This window comes from Bidens hawaiensis, unplaced genomic scaffold, assembly GCF_021521415.1.
Source record: "Bidens hawaiensis isolate Kalapana, Puna unplaced genomic scaffold, B.hawaiensis_p1.1 tig00007577_1, whole genome shotgun sequence".
Taxonomy (NCBI): domain Eukaryota; kingdom Viridiplantae; phylum Streptophyta; class Magnoliopsida; order Asterales; family Asteraceae; genus Bidens; species Bidens hawaiensis.
The window spans coordinates 996,042-1,012,750 of NW_027491528.1; positions in this window are offsets into that span (position 1 = coordinate 996,042).

Consider the following 16,709-nt stretch of genomic DNA (forward strand, 5'->3'; position numbering starts at 1 on the left):
AACGTCTTGAGTCTTCCGATGCCAGCCTCTTATTCAATGCCACGTGCTCCCCTCAAGCGAGCTGTCTCATCCTACTCACCTGCGTGCATACTAAAAGTCAGCTACGCTGAGTGAGTTCTAGTTAATAACATAACATACTTTTCATACATACATACATACTTTCATTCATACTTTCATAATTCAAATTCTACTTTACTCTATTCTATTCTGCCTCGGATATTATTAGGGTTCTGTCCCTTTTTCTGCCTTGGATATTATTAGGGTCCAGTCCCTTTTCTGCCTCGAGATTATTAAAGGGCTCGGCCCCTTTTCTACCTTGGATATTATTAGGTTCCAGTCCCTTTTCTACCTTGGATATTATTAGGGTCCAGTCCCTTTTCTGTCTCGAGATTATTAAAGGGCTCGGTCCCTTTTCTGCCTTGGATATTATTAGGGTCCAGTCCCTTTTCTGCCTCGAGATTATTAAAGGGCTCGGTCCCTTTTCTGCCTTGGATATTATTAGGGTCCAGTCCCTTTTCTATCTTTCTATGTCTTACATTCATTCATAACATACATACGTATCATTCATAGTTCATACATAACATTCATATTCATAATCATAACTTGGCAGTACGTGCAATATCCGAAGACCGTTCACGTACCGACAAGCAATCATTCATACATTATACATAACGTTCATATTCATAACTATAACTTGACAGTACGTGCAATATCCGAAGATCGTTCACGTACCGACAAGCAATCATTCATACATTATACATAGCATTCATATTCATAACTATAACTTGACAATACATGCAATATCCGAAGATCGTTCACGTACCAGCAAGCCATCATTCATAACTTTCACATAATCACATAAGGCATACACTTATATCACTTAGGATAAGTGTATTAACAAATCACATCGAGTATGCACACAGCCCCGAAAACATAACTAGGAATGGGGCTAGAAACTCACATGGATCCTGTTGCGTTCACCGTTAATTGTTATCACTTCTTCAATTAAGCCCGGCTAACTGTTAAATATATATTTGTTAATTAACTGTATATTTACCTAAGTTGGTATTTTAATTAACCAACACTTTTCTAAGTTGGGCTTGTTTATCTAATTAATACACATGGGCTATCTAGTTAGATCAGGCTATTGATCACTCTAGCTTTTGGGCCTAGTTGGGCCAGGTCCACAGACCACAACACTTCCCAAGTGGCCGAGAACTCTCGGCAGAGAACCCATGTGTTGACCGAGAACCCTTGGGTTGACCGAGAACACTATTCCTGACTGAGAACCTATGTTCTTGGCCGAGAACCTATGTTCTTGACCGAGAACACATGGTCACCGAAATATCTAATTGACCAAGAACTCTTGGTCACCGAGAACTCTCGTCACCGAGAACTCCGATTGACAGAAAACTCATGTTGACCGAGTTCTCGCGTTGACCGAGAACCCATATGGAGGCTCAGGTCCGAGAACCCTTGTCTGATGCTTTCAGCACATATTTTCCAATCTTTAATTCCATTTTACCTCAGTAACGGTTAATCGGTCCACGATTACCCTTTTATCACCTAAACCCCAAACCTCCTTAACCGTTTTACGCTCGTTATCAACCCATCATAAAGACTTAACCCTTTTCTAGCATAAAGCTTGAACCTTTATGGCTAAAACGTTCAAAACTAGATCTAGGGTTTATTTAAACGTGCCGTTCACAACCATGAGTTCGTTAAGTCCATTTTAATCCTCAAGTTTGCAACTTTATGGTATAGCTATACTCGATTTACTATCCTACTAAGTTTCATGCAAAACCGACTTCGTTTACCCGTCCTTTTCACAAACCGAACAAACCTCGTTTTACCCGAAATGAACCAACTAACCCGTTTATTATCAAGTTCATTACTTTATCAATAATCATGACCCGATCTATCATCATACCAATTTTTATGTAAATCCGTTCATGAAAAGTAAGTCTTTTTAACAAAAACGTATCTTTGAGGTTTTTGTATGAAATCACTCGAGATGCTCAGAACCATATCAAACGAACTCCGATTTGAGTGATTCAAGTGGCCACGGAACCGTCTCGTCCCGATATACAAACCCATCAGCTCACCTTCTCCGGAAACCGCTGCTACAGTTGCCAGAACAGCTGAACAGTTTCCGGAATCTTCACTTTTGAGCTGCTATGGTTTTGCTGATAAAAATCGGATTTCCAAACCTCTGATCGAAGATCTAATAGGTTGAAATCCTCATTTATATACCATGAACACTTAGTTAAAATATGAGATCGATCCGACGGCTAGATCTCCGGGAATCTTTGTGTCTTTGTGGGTGGTTTTCTCAAAAACGGGAATTGGGTTAAGTGTGTGTTTTGATGGTGTAGGCTATGGTGTGGAGATGTATGGAAATGGAAAGGATTAGGGTTTTAAGGGGTATTTATACTCCCTTAATCCCATGGACCTTAGGCTCATCTTTCCTTTTTGGTCCATAATTAATTACATCTAATTACCCTACTTATCCTTCCATCTTTATTATTTTACTATTTTTCTATTAACTCAAGTAAATTTTTCGGTCTTAAATAAATAATATATAATTATTTATTCTTAGATGGCAATGACAACTTTAATGACATGTATAACGACTTAGAAACTAATATTGTGGATAGTAATCAAGAAAAGCTGAGACGCCTATTTGAAGATTCAGAAAAACCATTATATAATGGTTGTAAGAAATTTTCAAAACTTAGTGTTGTGTTGAAGTGGTTTGCCTTAATGTCAAAACACTGGTGGAGTGATAAAAGTTTCACAGATGCATTAGTGCTTTTACATGACATGCTTCCGGAAGGTAACGAGTTACCGGTATCAAGCAAAAAAATTGATGTGTGCGATGGGATTGAAAGTTAAAAGAATACATGCATGTCCAAATGATTGTATGTTTTATACAAAGGAATTCAAAAATGATCATAAATGTTTTAACTGTGGCGCATCTAGGTATAAGCGTAAAAACAAAACATATGAAGTTGACGATGATGTGAAGAAACATGGACCACCGGCTAAAATGTTGTAGTATTTCCCAATTATACCAAGGCTGAAACGATTATTAGAAAACGAGAAAGAAGCAAAAGTATTGCGATGGCATTCAGAAGACCGTATAAATGATGTAAAATTAAGACACGTTGCGGATTCACCTCAGTGGAGAAATATTGATTATATGTATCCAGATTTTGGTAATGAGATTAGAAACATACGATTTGGACTTAGCTCAGATGGAATCAACCCTTTCGGACACATGAGTAATGGTTATAGTACGTGTCCGTTTCTTCTTTTCATCTACAATCTTTCACCTTGGTTGTGCATGTAAAAGAAGTACATAATGATGTCGTTGTTGATTACGGGTTCGAAACAGCCAGGTAACAACATTGATGTTTATTTGTCTCCATTGATAGATGACCTTAAGAGACTATGGAGCGGAGGTGTTAACGTGTATGATTCTTATAAAAAAGAATATTTTATATTGCGTGCCATGATCCCTTTCCAGTAGTATCGCTGCTGTCTTTTTTGCAGCTTTTGTTGTTGCCGGAACTATGTGGTATGGTTCGGCGACTACTCCCATCGAATTATTTGGGCCTACTCGTTATCAACGGGATCAGGGATACTTCCAACACGAAATATATAGAAGAGTCAGTGCTGGATTAGCCGAAAATCAAAGTTTATCAGAAGCTTGGGCTAAAATTCCTGAAAAATTAGCTGCACCATAAGTGATTTTCTAGCATTTTTATCGAACAAAAAATCGAAACGAGCCAAAATCGAACCGAGCATTTTTATTTTTCGATCGAACATCGAGCTTTTTTCGAGCATTATTTATTTCTTTTTCACTTAAAAAATTTCAATAAGAAACAAGTTTGAAGGTTGTAAATAATATTTTTGCAAACAAAATAGTAGTTTTTAGACAAACATGTAATATGTTGTAAAATTTTATGAGAATTAAATTTGAATTGAGATATAATAAACATGTAAACAAAATTTTGTAAGTCTAAAAACTTAGGTAGCGTTTGATATGCATGTAACATCCTTCTTTTAACAATAATAAATAAAAGAAATTTTTGTTTAAATAATGTGTCGTGTATCGGTTTAGATAACAAAAGTGTGGGTATGGACTTTAAAAGATGGAATAAGAGATGGAATGAGCCTTAGGTCCATGGGCTTAAAAGAGTATAAATACCCCTTTAACCCTAATCCCTTCCATTTTTATCTATCTCTACACCATAGCCTACAACTTCAAAAACACACATAAACACCATGCTACATCCCGAGCCAAGATCCGAAGGTGAGAACCCAAGCTTGATAGTGTTAGAGCATCGTAACTAGCCAAAGCCGATATCAAAACTAGATCGCGTGCGTAAACTAACTCGTTTGAGGTACGTTTATAACGAGAACTTGTTTATTTAGGTTAGGATTCGTTTAGAAATCTTAGATCTTGAAAACATCTCGGATCTCAGATCTAAGATCCAAACACGATTAACACGGATTTAGTTCATATATTACTCTTTATAGGTTATAGATTATATATATATATATATATATTAGTATTAGTTGTAATATGTGTATATATTATGTAATAGATTAAGTCGTTTGAAGGATTGATCGAGAGAACAATTTGGCAGCGGTTCAATACGTTAAACTAATGCTTAAATTAAACAGAGGAGGAACACCTCTATATATAGAAGATGGAGTCTAGTTCGTTACACATTCCGTAACGAACTAGCTCCACTTCGTTACATTACAAATAATGAATAATAAACTTAACGAACTGCCCCCTAATTCGTTAAACATCCTTAACGAATTAGGAGGGGACTTAACTTAACATCTAGTTCGTTAAACATCCTTAACGAACTAGACAATTCTTAACGAACTAACTTATATAATAATAATTCTTTCATTAATAAATACAAAGACTCATGACACAAAACCGTGCACTAACAGACACCCCCTCGTCTTGAGCTTTTTGTCTTTAAGTTATTTGAAACGGTTGGACTGCCAGTCTCTGCAGCTGTGAATCCCATGCTCATGACACACACGAACAACACGTTGAACTTGCATCGCTTGGTCATAGTCTTCACGACGCTCTATTAATATTTTATTCTTGAATAGCACCTCATTGTCGGTCTCTGTCAGGTTCACGAGCCACATCGGATCAATGATCTTTATCAGCTCGATCTTTAAGCCCTTACCCAAAACAATAACGGCCTCGTCAGTTTGATTGTCATAATAACAACGGTTGAAAGATAAAAACATGTGTTGATTCAGCGTCTTGACTGGTACACGCTTCATCGTTTTCGGCGGTTAACTTTAAGCACCAGCTTCCTCCAACCCGTCCTTGGACCAATCTCATCAATACGCTTACAAGTTGGAATATGAAACCCGTGATTGACCTCGAAAAGCAAATGCTGATGGAATCATTCTGCTTGTCGATTTCCCCCACGGTTAATGAAAGGACGGTACACAAGAGTACGTATATCCCATATTGGTAATGAAAGAAAGTCAGTAATATTTTCATAATACTGAACATCTTTCTCCCATTTGATGATACAATCATTTAATTCGGAATCAAAAATCCATGAAACAATATCACCTAGAAATTTAGACACGGCCTTGAAGGAAGTCATCTGATTAGATTAGCTTTGGCACATGCAATGGCTTCTTGCTTTTGTTCTTCATCAACGTATCTGTATTCATCAATAATCTTACAAGCTTTCTTGTCTTGACAAGCAAACCATCTTTGAATATCAGCAGCCGATGGATCAGGAATCGAATCAAATCTTGTATCAACGTACTTGCCCTTTGATACCTTGTCCAAATAATCTTCAGCTGCTGTAACGGTTTCTTCATTAAATATCGGAGCACCCTGATCAATATTAGAGTGCTGAAATAAGTCAGGGTATTCCTCAGCAGTCACGTCCTCAATCTCAACTTCCTCGTCTTCATAAATAAAAGACTTGTTCATCTGAATAGTTGGATCATTCAAGACCTCTTCATCATTCTCGACCTCCACATCACCCTCAGCCTCTAACACGGTTAGTTCATCGTCATTTAGACGAAGCAGTATAGAAATCTGCTCTCGTGTTAAGGATTTCTCAATAAACTGTCCTACTTCAATTTCATCAGCATTCACAATGCTTTTGACCATCCCCGACCCATAAATAAATATAACAATAATGGCTTTAATCGACTCAATGGGTTTAACATTTTCCGAGTCATGATAAACAACCAATTGTTTACCAGAATCACCAGCAGCATCACTCATACTGTCACACCCTAACCTACGGCGGAAATGCCGGGTCGTGGACTGATTGTCACAGCTCGTAAGGTTACTATCATGCAAATATTTAAAGTTCAAATATCTATTTATTAAATTCAAATAACACCATTATTCATTATAAAATCCAAAATAAACAAAACATCAAAGATAAATCAAAATCATTAAAATTCATAGTCTCAAAATAAATTCTTATAGCATAAGCCCTTAAACAAATCTTCTAATTCCACACACTTCACATCAAACGGTGACCTGTATATGCGTTGAAAATAATATAGTTTGTCAACACGAGGTTGAGTGAGCAACACACCAGTTCAGTTATACATACATAATAAAATACGTAGTTGCAACTAGTCATATGAGATTTAACCAATCAACCAATGAGCAAATAAAATGAGATGTCGAAAAGCACAAGGCTAAATCGACTAGCGTATGATCATACTATTTTCTGAGAATATGCTGGACGTCTCCGAATGTGGTTCACATTGAGCACATAAACATGTAACAAGAATGGCATGAGATTAGTTAACACATAAGACAACGGTTGTAGTTTTGTCTATTGATAAAGTGTGAAAATATACTAAGTTACGCATATGTCCCCAAAAGTGATAAAACGAGTAAAATGGAGGGGAATGTGGTACTCACCTCAAGATAAACGAGGATGGTTAGGATAGTGAGAATGGGGAAATGAATCACACGCGAACAACGTTAAAGCCTAAGAGAATAAAGAATACACTTGAAATGAGGATCTTAATCACGATACGAGTTAAACGATAACTATTTAATATAATAATAATAGTATATTTGTAAGGATTTATTATTAAACTATTATTTTTGATTTGAGTAAACATAACTTAATAAAATATCATCGTTAGTCTTTTTATAAAGTTACTTGATTTATATATATACACATATTTATTAATCCGTTAGTTTTTAAGTTATAATCTTCTTTTTATATATATGTATCTTTGAAAACATGTCTTAGAAATATATATATATATATATATATATATATATATATATATATATATATATATATAGATATATATATATGAGCGAAAACAAATATTAAAAGGTCGGTTTTAGTGAATCAAACTTGTTTAAACATTATCATTAATAACATAATTAGTTTTTATTTTAAATAAAGTGATTAAGAAAATAAGGTTTCCAAAAAGAAACGGGGTGCTGGAGGTTCGAACCCGCGACCTCCGCCCCCAAACGTTCGTGTGTTAACCAGCAACCCATTATGGCGACGTGCATCTTAACACTAGTTCAAAAATTTATAACACAAACTTTATTCAACAATTGATTATATAAACCCTAAACTTGATTTGATCCAATATGTTACAATTAATCAAAACAAGTTTAGGGGTTTTGACCCTTGTGCGATCGTGATCCAAACTATGTATTTAATTACCTTGAATGAATATTAGAGAGGGGAGAATGGGACTGAACAGAGCCGACGGGAAAAACGCGATGAACAAGTATGAAATGATCGAAATAATTCAATTAAATAGGGGCAAAATGTCGTCCAGTAATCAAGGAATGATTCTACACAATTAATTGGATTAATATCAATGATTTCGCGATTAATGGCTGTCAATTGTCGTCGGCTTAGCGAAAAAGGAAATAACGAATCAAAAAGATACGATTTAACATATATAGGTTGTCGGTTAAGCCGCGTAAGACTTGCCACAACCCAAAACACGGCCTAGGAGTGTGACGCTTATGTTGGTACCACATTTGTAAATAAATCAGAGTTACGTTCAATTAGCGGAAGACTTATAAATATGTAGATTTAAGTTGTAAATATTTACATACAAAAGACGGGATATAAAAGTTTCCTGTTGTATTTGTTCAAAAGATTACTTGTTTTATAGTTACAAATCCACCATTAATATATTTAAAGTTTAAAACAAAAGATCCGAGCCATCGGATATTCATAGCACTTCGTCACTCCGAGCGCTAATTTTGGTCACCTGGAAAATGTAAGAAAATACGTCAGCAACGAATGTTGGTGAATATGCTGACGCTAAAAATAATTTTCTTTACTTAATTACCCCTCGGAACTACGTAGGTCCCGACCCAACGTGGCTTAGGAATAATCAAGTTAAAACAATAAAATTTATAAACTCAAGTCTCTATACTCGGTTTCGACTAGTTGAGTGCCTATATGAGTACACAAGGTCATACTCCCCGCAGGCGAGCGTAATTGTGACCAGGTGTGGTGTGCCCACCATATATGTAAGATCCAGACAAACGTACACTATAGCCTGAGGCCAGTATTTATACTATCGTTTATAAATGTTTTAGAGACACTTAGTCTCATGTAAAGTTTTTCAAATAACACGTTGACTTGTTTGAAAACAAGTTTGTAAAAGTTGGGGCGTATTCACCTTTTTCAATTTGGATCGGCTTCAGCACCGTCCGAGGGTCTTTCCCGTTGCTATCTCGCACCTATAGTACAAATATAACCAATTGTTAGTCGGATATACAATCCGGCTTAAGACCTTTAGTCTTATTTTATAAACTTTATCTCGATGAATCTTTAGTTCAAAATCTCTTTTACTTTAAAACCTTTAGTTAATAAGTAATTTATAAACCTTTAGTTTATTTATAAAACCCAACGTTTCTTCGTTTCTAAGAAACATATTCTTGTCTTTTATTATTTAAGAATAATCATTATCACTTAAATAATATTTTCATAACAAAGAATATATACTTACACACACACACACATACACACACACACACACATATATATATATATATATATATATATATTAATATCCAATATCTTATCTTTTGTTCATTTCTTTGTTATGTTTTCTTTTCTTTTATCGAGGTATCGAGTATAACATTGACTTAAGGTTTAAGCCTTTATAATACTTTATTATTATATTCATTTGGCCAGTATGCCTACCTTTGTTCGGCTTTATAATCCCTAACGATTTGAGCAGCACTCGGTCTCCTTTGACTTCTTTATCAACTTTCCTCCTCGTCGCCAAACGATAACACCAATCTTTAATATTCGTTGGCACGCTTCTCGAGACTCATTACCCTGATAACAAACGCCTTCTTGGTTGTATGTTGGTGGAGGGTGGCACGAACTTCGGAGGAAAGTTGGCACGGAAAACGATGAAATCGGACACGCTTATAGAGGTATTATGGCCCAAATTTCGAGATATGTTAGAGAGATGCTAGAGAGAGAGATATATGAGAGTTTTGAGGTGTGAGTGAACTGATTCCGTGTCCTTCTATTTTTAGGCAAAAAATGGATCTCGTCGCGGTACGCGATGGCCTCCTGGCCAAGCCCATCGCGTATTGCGACGTAGGCCTTCTGTGTCACCATGTAGACCTGCCACGTGGCGACACGTGGAAGGCGTTGTGCCGCGTGGCGACACGTGACGGACGTGTTTCCACGTGGCGACACATTGTGCCACCATCTGCCACGTGGCACACGTGTCACGATGTGTCAGGCCACTTCATCACGGTACGCGATGACGTTGGTTCAACCAGCGATCGCGTATCGCTGTTGACCCTTCCAGAAGGTCTTGACCAAGCCCCATCGCGATACGCGATGGGCTTGCCTTTTGTCCCGTCGCGTAGCACGATAGGACAAGAGAGCAGAATTTTTATTTTAAACCCTAAGGTTTGAAATCTTGCCATATTTGGTCCCTTGACTTTGGAAAGTTGACATTTTGAACTCGGAATTTTCATGATGTTACATGACTAATTCAAACAATTTCTTATTATAAAACTTCATTGCAAACGATTATGAACAGCAAATTGATTGATTTCTTGATTCGGGTACAAGAAAACTTGAATATGGGTCGGGTTTGGTGATGGATATCCACTTTATAATATGGATATAACAATATTTACTGATGGAACCCTCAAGTTCGGAATTTTCATGATTTTACATCCTCCCCAACTTTAATTAAATCTCGCCATCGAGATTGCTTTATAAGAACAAGTGGGCGTATTTCTTTCTCATTTCCGATTCGAGTTCCCATGTATACTCGAGCCCTCTTCGTGAGCCCATTTAACTTTCACAATTTTTAATGTTCATCTTTTTAGTTTCTTTGTTTTCGAATCTTCTATTTGAATTGGACGTTCTATGAATTTTAAATTTTCATTTATTTTGACGTCTTTTAATGGCATAGCTAAAGACTCATCAGTTAAGCATTTACGCAGATTCGAAACATGGAATACATCGTGTATCCCTTGCATTTCCTCGGGTAGTCGCAATCGGTATGCAACAGTACCAATTCGTTCAAGTACCTCGAAAGGTCCAACGAATCGAGGACTTAGCTTTCCTTTCTTACCGAAGCGAACAACGCCTCTCTAGGGTGAGACTTTCAAAAGAACTTTGTCACCAATATTAAACTCCAACGGCTTACGACGGACATCGGCGTAACTCTTTTGGCGATCACGTGCCGTCTTAAGTCGTTCTCGGATTTGAAGGATTTTTTCGGTGGTTTCTTGGACTATCTCGGGTCCAGATAATTGATTGTCTCCAGTTTCAGACCAACACACGGGCGTTCTACACTTACGACCGTATAACGCCTTGAATGGTGCGGCTTGAATACTTGTGTGATAACTATTATTATATGAGAATTCTATTAGGGGTAAGTGGTCATCCCAACTTCCACCTAAATCAATCACACAAGCCCGGAGCATGTCTTACAATGTTTGAATTGTCCTTTCGCTTTGCCTATCAGTTTGTGGATGATAGGTGGTGCTAAAGTTGAGCTTTGTGCCTAACGCTTGTTGGAAGCTTTTTCAAAAGTGAGACGTGAAACGACTGTCTCGATCAGAGATTATTGATAGCGGTACTCCATGAAAAGCTACAATGGTATTTACATAAATACGCGCTAATCTATCCATTGAGTACGACTCGTTGATAGGTATGAAGTGTGCGGATTTTGTTAAGCGATCCACAATTACCCATATAGAATTATGTTGTCGAGTCGTATTTGGGAGTTTAGTGATGAAATCCATAGCAATTAACTCCCACTTCCATACGATAAGTTCGGGTTGCTGTAGCAATCCCGAAGGCTTTTGATGTTCAACCTTGACTTTCAAACAAGTTAAACATTTCGCAATATGCGAAGCGACATCCCTTTTCATCTCATTGTACCAATAGTTTGATTTGAGATTATGGTACATTTTGTCACTCCCGGGATGCATCATATATTTGGATTTGTGAGCCTCGTTCAAAATTTTCTCTCGCAAGTCCCCAACGATTGGTACCCAGATTCTATTGCCGAGTCTAAGGATACCATCATCACCCTTGACTAGCGAGTCAATGGTGCCGTTACATTTCTCGTCGGAGATTTGGTTTTCATCGATCGCTTGAGTTTGGGCATATTTTACTTGCTCGAGAAGGTCAACTTGGAGTTCTAGCCTCAACGCTTGGACTCTTTTTGGCTTTTCGTGCTCTTTACGGCTTAAGGCATCAACCACAACATTGGCTTTACCTTCATGATAGACTATCTCGCAGTCGTAGTCGTTGAGAGTCTCCATCCAGCATCGTTGGCGCATGTTGAGCTCTTTTTGATTAAAGATATACTTTAAGCTTTTATGATCAGTGTACACGGTAAATCTTACTCCATAGAGATAGTGCCTCCATATCTTAAGTGCAAAGATTATGGCGCCTAACTCTAGATCGTGAGTCGTATAGTTCTTTTCGTGTACTTTGAGTTGACGAGAGGCGTATGCGATCACTTTCTTTCTTTGCGTTAGTACACATCCCAACCCAGAATGAGACGTGTTGCTAAATGCAAAAATGTCCTCAGTACCTTCTGGAAAGGCCAGTATAGGTGCTTGTGTGAGTTTTTGTTTAAGTATATCGAACGCCTCTTGTTGTATTTCTCCCCATTCATACTTAATATTTTTGTGAGTTAAAGAAGTTAGGAGAACAACGATTTGAGAAAAGTTTTCAATGAATCTATGGTAATATCCGGCCAAACCTAAGAAAATTCTAATCTCGGTTGGCAATTTTGGGATCTTCCACTTAGAGATAACTTCAATCTTAGCGAGATCAACTTGAATACCGTTGACGTTAATGATGTGACCAAGAAATTGTACCTCGTGTAACCAGAATTCGCATTTTGAAAATTTAGCATATAACTTCTCGGTTCTAAGAATTTCGAGCAGAGTTTGGAGGTGGACTTCATAATTAGCCTTAGACTTAGAATAAATAAGTATGTCGTTAATGAATACGATCACAAATTTATCCAAGTAAGGCTTACAAATTCGGTTCATCATGTCCATGAACGCAGCTGGAGCATTGGTAAGTCCAAACGGCATGACCGTGAACTCATAATGTCCATACCTTGTTCGGAAAGCGGTTTTCGGGATATCCTCGGATTGAACTTTGAGTTGGTGATAGCCAGAACGAAGATCGATTTTTGAAAAGAAACTAGCACCTTGAAGTTGGTCAAAAAGGTCATCGATTCGAGGAAGTGGATATCGATTTTTGATTGTGACTTTGTTTAACGCACAATAATCGATACACATACGCATGGATCCATCCTTCTTCTTGACAAATAGGATTGGCGCTCCCCATGGTGACGAACTCGGTCGGATGAAACCTTTCTCAAGAAGCTCATCTAGCTGTTTCTTTAACTCCTTCATCTCAGTTAGCGCTAAGCGATACAGAGCTTTGGCGATTGGAGCGGTACCGGGAATAAGATCGATCATAAACTCTACTTCGCGATCGGGAGGGATTCCGGGAATTTCATCATGAAAGACATCGGAAAAGTCAGAGACTACAGGTACGTACTTTATCTCATTTGGCTTTGATTCTTCAGTGATGTAATCCATGAATGCTAAGCATCCTTGATTTAAACATTTGTTAGCCCTAATCATGGAGATTATGCTAACTTGTCCAGCATCTTTGTCCCCTTCAATTCGAATGGGTCGTTTATCGGGGGTTTGAAGTTCAACGGTTTTGCTATTGCAGATGATACGAGCTTGGTTATCGGATAACCAATCCATACCAAGTACAACATCAAAATCAGCAAGTGCCATTGGTAAGAGTTGGATAGGCAGAATATAACCAGCTAAGTGAATTTTTCCGTTTTCAAGGGCTTCGGAGATTTTAACGATTTCGCCACTAGCAGTCTTGACGCTTAGAGTGTTATTTAACTTTGTTAAAGGTTCGTTTAATAGAATACAAAAACTATAATCTATAAAACTTAAATTGGCACCTGAATCAAATAAAACTCTAGCATAGGTTTCGTTGACTAGAAACGTACCGGTAATGGTTTTCGGCATGTCAGCGGCTTTCTTTGTGTCAAGTACAAAGACTCGTGCATTTCCTTTCTTGTTCTGGCCACTTCCACCCGCACCACCAGTCGCAGGTTTGTTATTTGGTCACTCGAAGCTCAAGTGTCCCATCTCTTTACAGTTGTAGCACGACATTTTCTTTTTCCAGCAGTTAGCAGCCGCATGACCCGGTCTTTGACAAGACTCGCAAACAGTTGTTGAAGCATGTCGGCATTGCCCTCGATGGTGCTTTAGGAAAGTCTTGCAGAATGGAGCATTCGAGTTAAACCCAGATCGACCTTGACTTGAGCCTTTTCTTTTGTAGTTGGCGCCTCCACTTGTTCTCCCTTGAGCAGCTGTTGTTGTAACCTTTCTGTCTTCTTCATTATTACGGACCATTCCGCCCATCAAGTATCCAGCTAACTCCATTGTGGAGTCAGCAGTTTGAGGTAAATGTGACCTCACCATATCGCGGATTTCTCGCGGAAATCCCCACATGTATTGGGTAACTTTGCTGGATTCAGGATTCACCAGCCGGGGAACCAGACGGCAATATTCGTGAAACGTGGTGTTGTATTCATGAAGACTCGTCCCCACGACCATATGATTGAGAAATTTAGTTTGGATTTGGTCGGTTTCATGCATGGGTGTGACAATCGTCAATTTCAGGTTAACTCCGTTAACTCAACTCCGTCAATTCAAACTTAAGATCATTGAATCTGTAACGCACACCTCATTACATTTAAACTAGGGTTTAAATGACGCTTGACACTACTACATGTGTAGTCTTTCGGGAATTGCACCAAAACGCAAACGAGTTGACGCAAACAATTGGTGAATAAACGAAAAACGTCAAAACAATAATTATGTGATAATTATTTGTTAGACATATGTGTTACTTGATTATATTATGTATGATACTAAACAAGAAACAAGAGCTAGTTAAAATAAGCTAGAAAAGTGCAAATTAGAAGTTGAGGGACCTAGATGTAACATGTTATTATAAATAATAATATAAACCTAAACCCTAACACTCCCTCTCCCTCCCTCTAGACCGATCGGCCCCCCTCCCCCTTGTTCTTGGCTGCCGTCAATCACACACACACATATACACAAGATCTTTCAAGTTAATCGAAGATTAAGGTGCTAGGAAGGTATAAACAACTATCCTATGTATTTTACATGCTTAATTTTGAGTTTGAATGGGTTAATTATAAACCCTAAAATCTGGAAATTTCATATATTGTGTTCATATGATCTTTGTTTGATTTGATGATGTATTGATGATGATTTGATAACTAGAATTGATATTGTTACATGTTAATTGTTGTGTCTTGATTTTGAGATCAAATAAAACCCTAACCATGTATGTATGGTGTAATTGATGTGAATGGATAGTGATTATGGTGTCTAGAGTGTTATATGAACGGATTATAGTCTATAGATGGTTAATATGTTGAGTTTTGTTGCAAACAGTTTCTGGACAGATTGTGTTGTTGATGTTCAATTGACTGTACCGGGTGTAAATGTGAAAATTGGTTGAGATTATTGATACTAAAGTAAACTAGGTTGAGTCTAGTTTCTAAATAATATAAATTTGCAATTTTTGGACGTGTAAAAGTTAACCTTTATGATTTTACAAAAACATTGTGCAAAGCTGAGTTGTTAGACCTGCTGTTAGGTTGTTTTGTAAATGTTATATCTCATGAACTACGAGACCAATTGGGTTGGTTCCACTTCTGGAAGTTGACTTATTGAGTTAGGAACCTAACCCAAGTGGTCTTGCATTTGTTGGATTTTTCATTTAACGGAAATTTCAAATAACATTCTGTTGCGCATGAATTTGACTGTTATGAGCTTGCTGTAGTGTTTTGATCATTATGAGAAATCTACGTGGAATAAAAATAAAATAAAATATGTTCTGGAAACCTAACACATGCATGCTTTATTGATGATTTTTGGTAAATTAATTGAGATGCTATGATCGGTGGAATAGTACAATCTTTCAAGTAGAATTTCTGTCTCGGTGAAACTAGCTGCTGAATTTTGTGAAAATGCATGAAACATGATAATTGCTAGTTAATTGTTTTGTTTTGACCAATTTGCCCCTGCGGGGAATACTTGCTAAATAGTTGTCGTGTTTTGACCAAATTGCCCTTGCGGGGAATAATTGCTAGTTAATTGTTATGTGTGACCAAATTGCCCTTACGGGGAGTAATTGCTAGTGATGTACATTATTAATACATGACACGTAAATTATTGCTCACACACGTATCGTATCACAAATGTACTCGTTAAGTCACACACGATTCACAAACAAACACGAAACGTATCTTGTGATTAGGAATTATGTGCCGGGTCTAGAGACTCGATATTAGTTCCGATACTTAGAAAATTTCCTTGTTGTTTTAGAACGCTAGAGAGAGTTTTTCTGTGACGCGCATCACTTGGTGATTTATTTTGGGAATTCTTCACAAACAGTGAGTTTCACTTACCCCTTTAAACTGTTTTAAACGTTTTTCACTTGGGGGAGATAACATACTCCGATAAACGCATTTAAGATTTTGTTAGTAAATTATATATCACTTGTAAAGGCTAAGTGGCAAACGAAACATTTGAAGTCCTACACATCGAACCGGTTAATATTTGGAATAGCGAGTCACTGTTGAGTAGTACTACTGGGTTTGACAAACCCCACCCAACGCTAAACTCGACTGGAGGTCGAGCGGGTGTAATTTTGGCTAACACGTACCATGGTCTGGATGACCTGGTGACAAGGCACTTGATAAACAGTCAGCTTCGGTGTCGAACACTTAGTAATACTTGTTGTATAGGCTAGCTACCTATCGATATATAATTGATTTAACACTATCTGGTAACGCAAAACGCTAAACGCAAAACGCTGAACGCAAACGCTAAACGCTTTACTTTATTTAAACTTGTGAACTCACCAACCTTGTGTTGACACTTTTAGTATGTTATTCTCAGGTAGCCGAGGCGGGCGCACGGTATAGGATTATGCATGGTTTTTGAACATTCTGATATGCAAACATGTTTTAACTATTATTACTTGGGTTTTTAAGTCGTCCTGCGTGACGCAACTTTTGTCTTTTGGTTTTTACGCTTC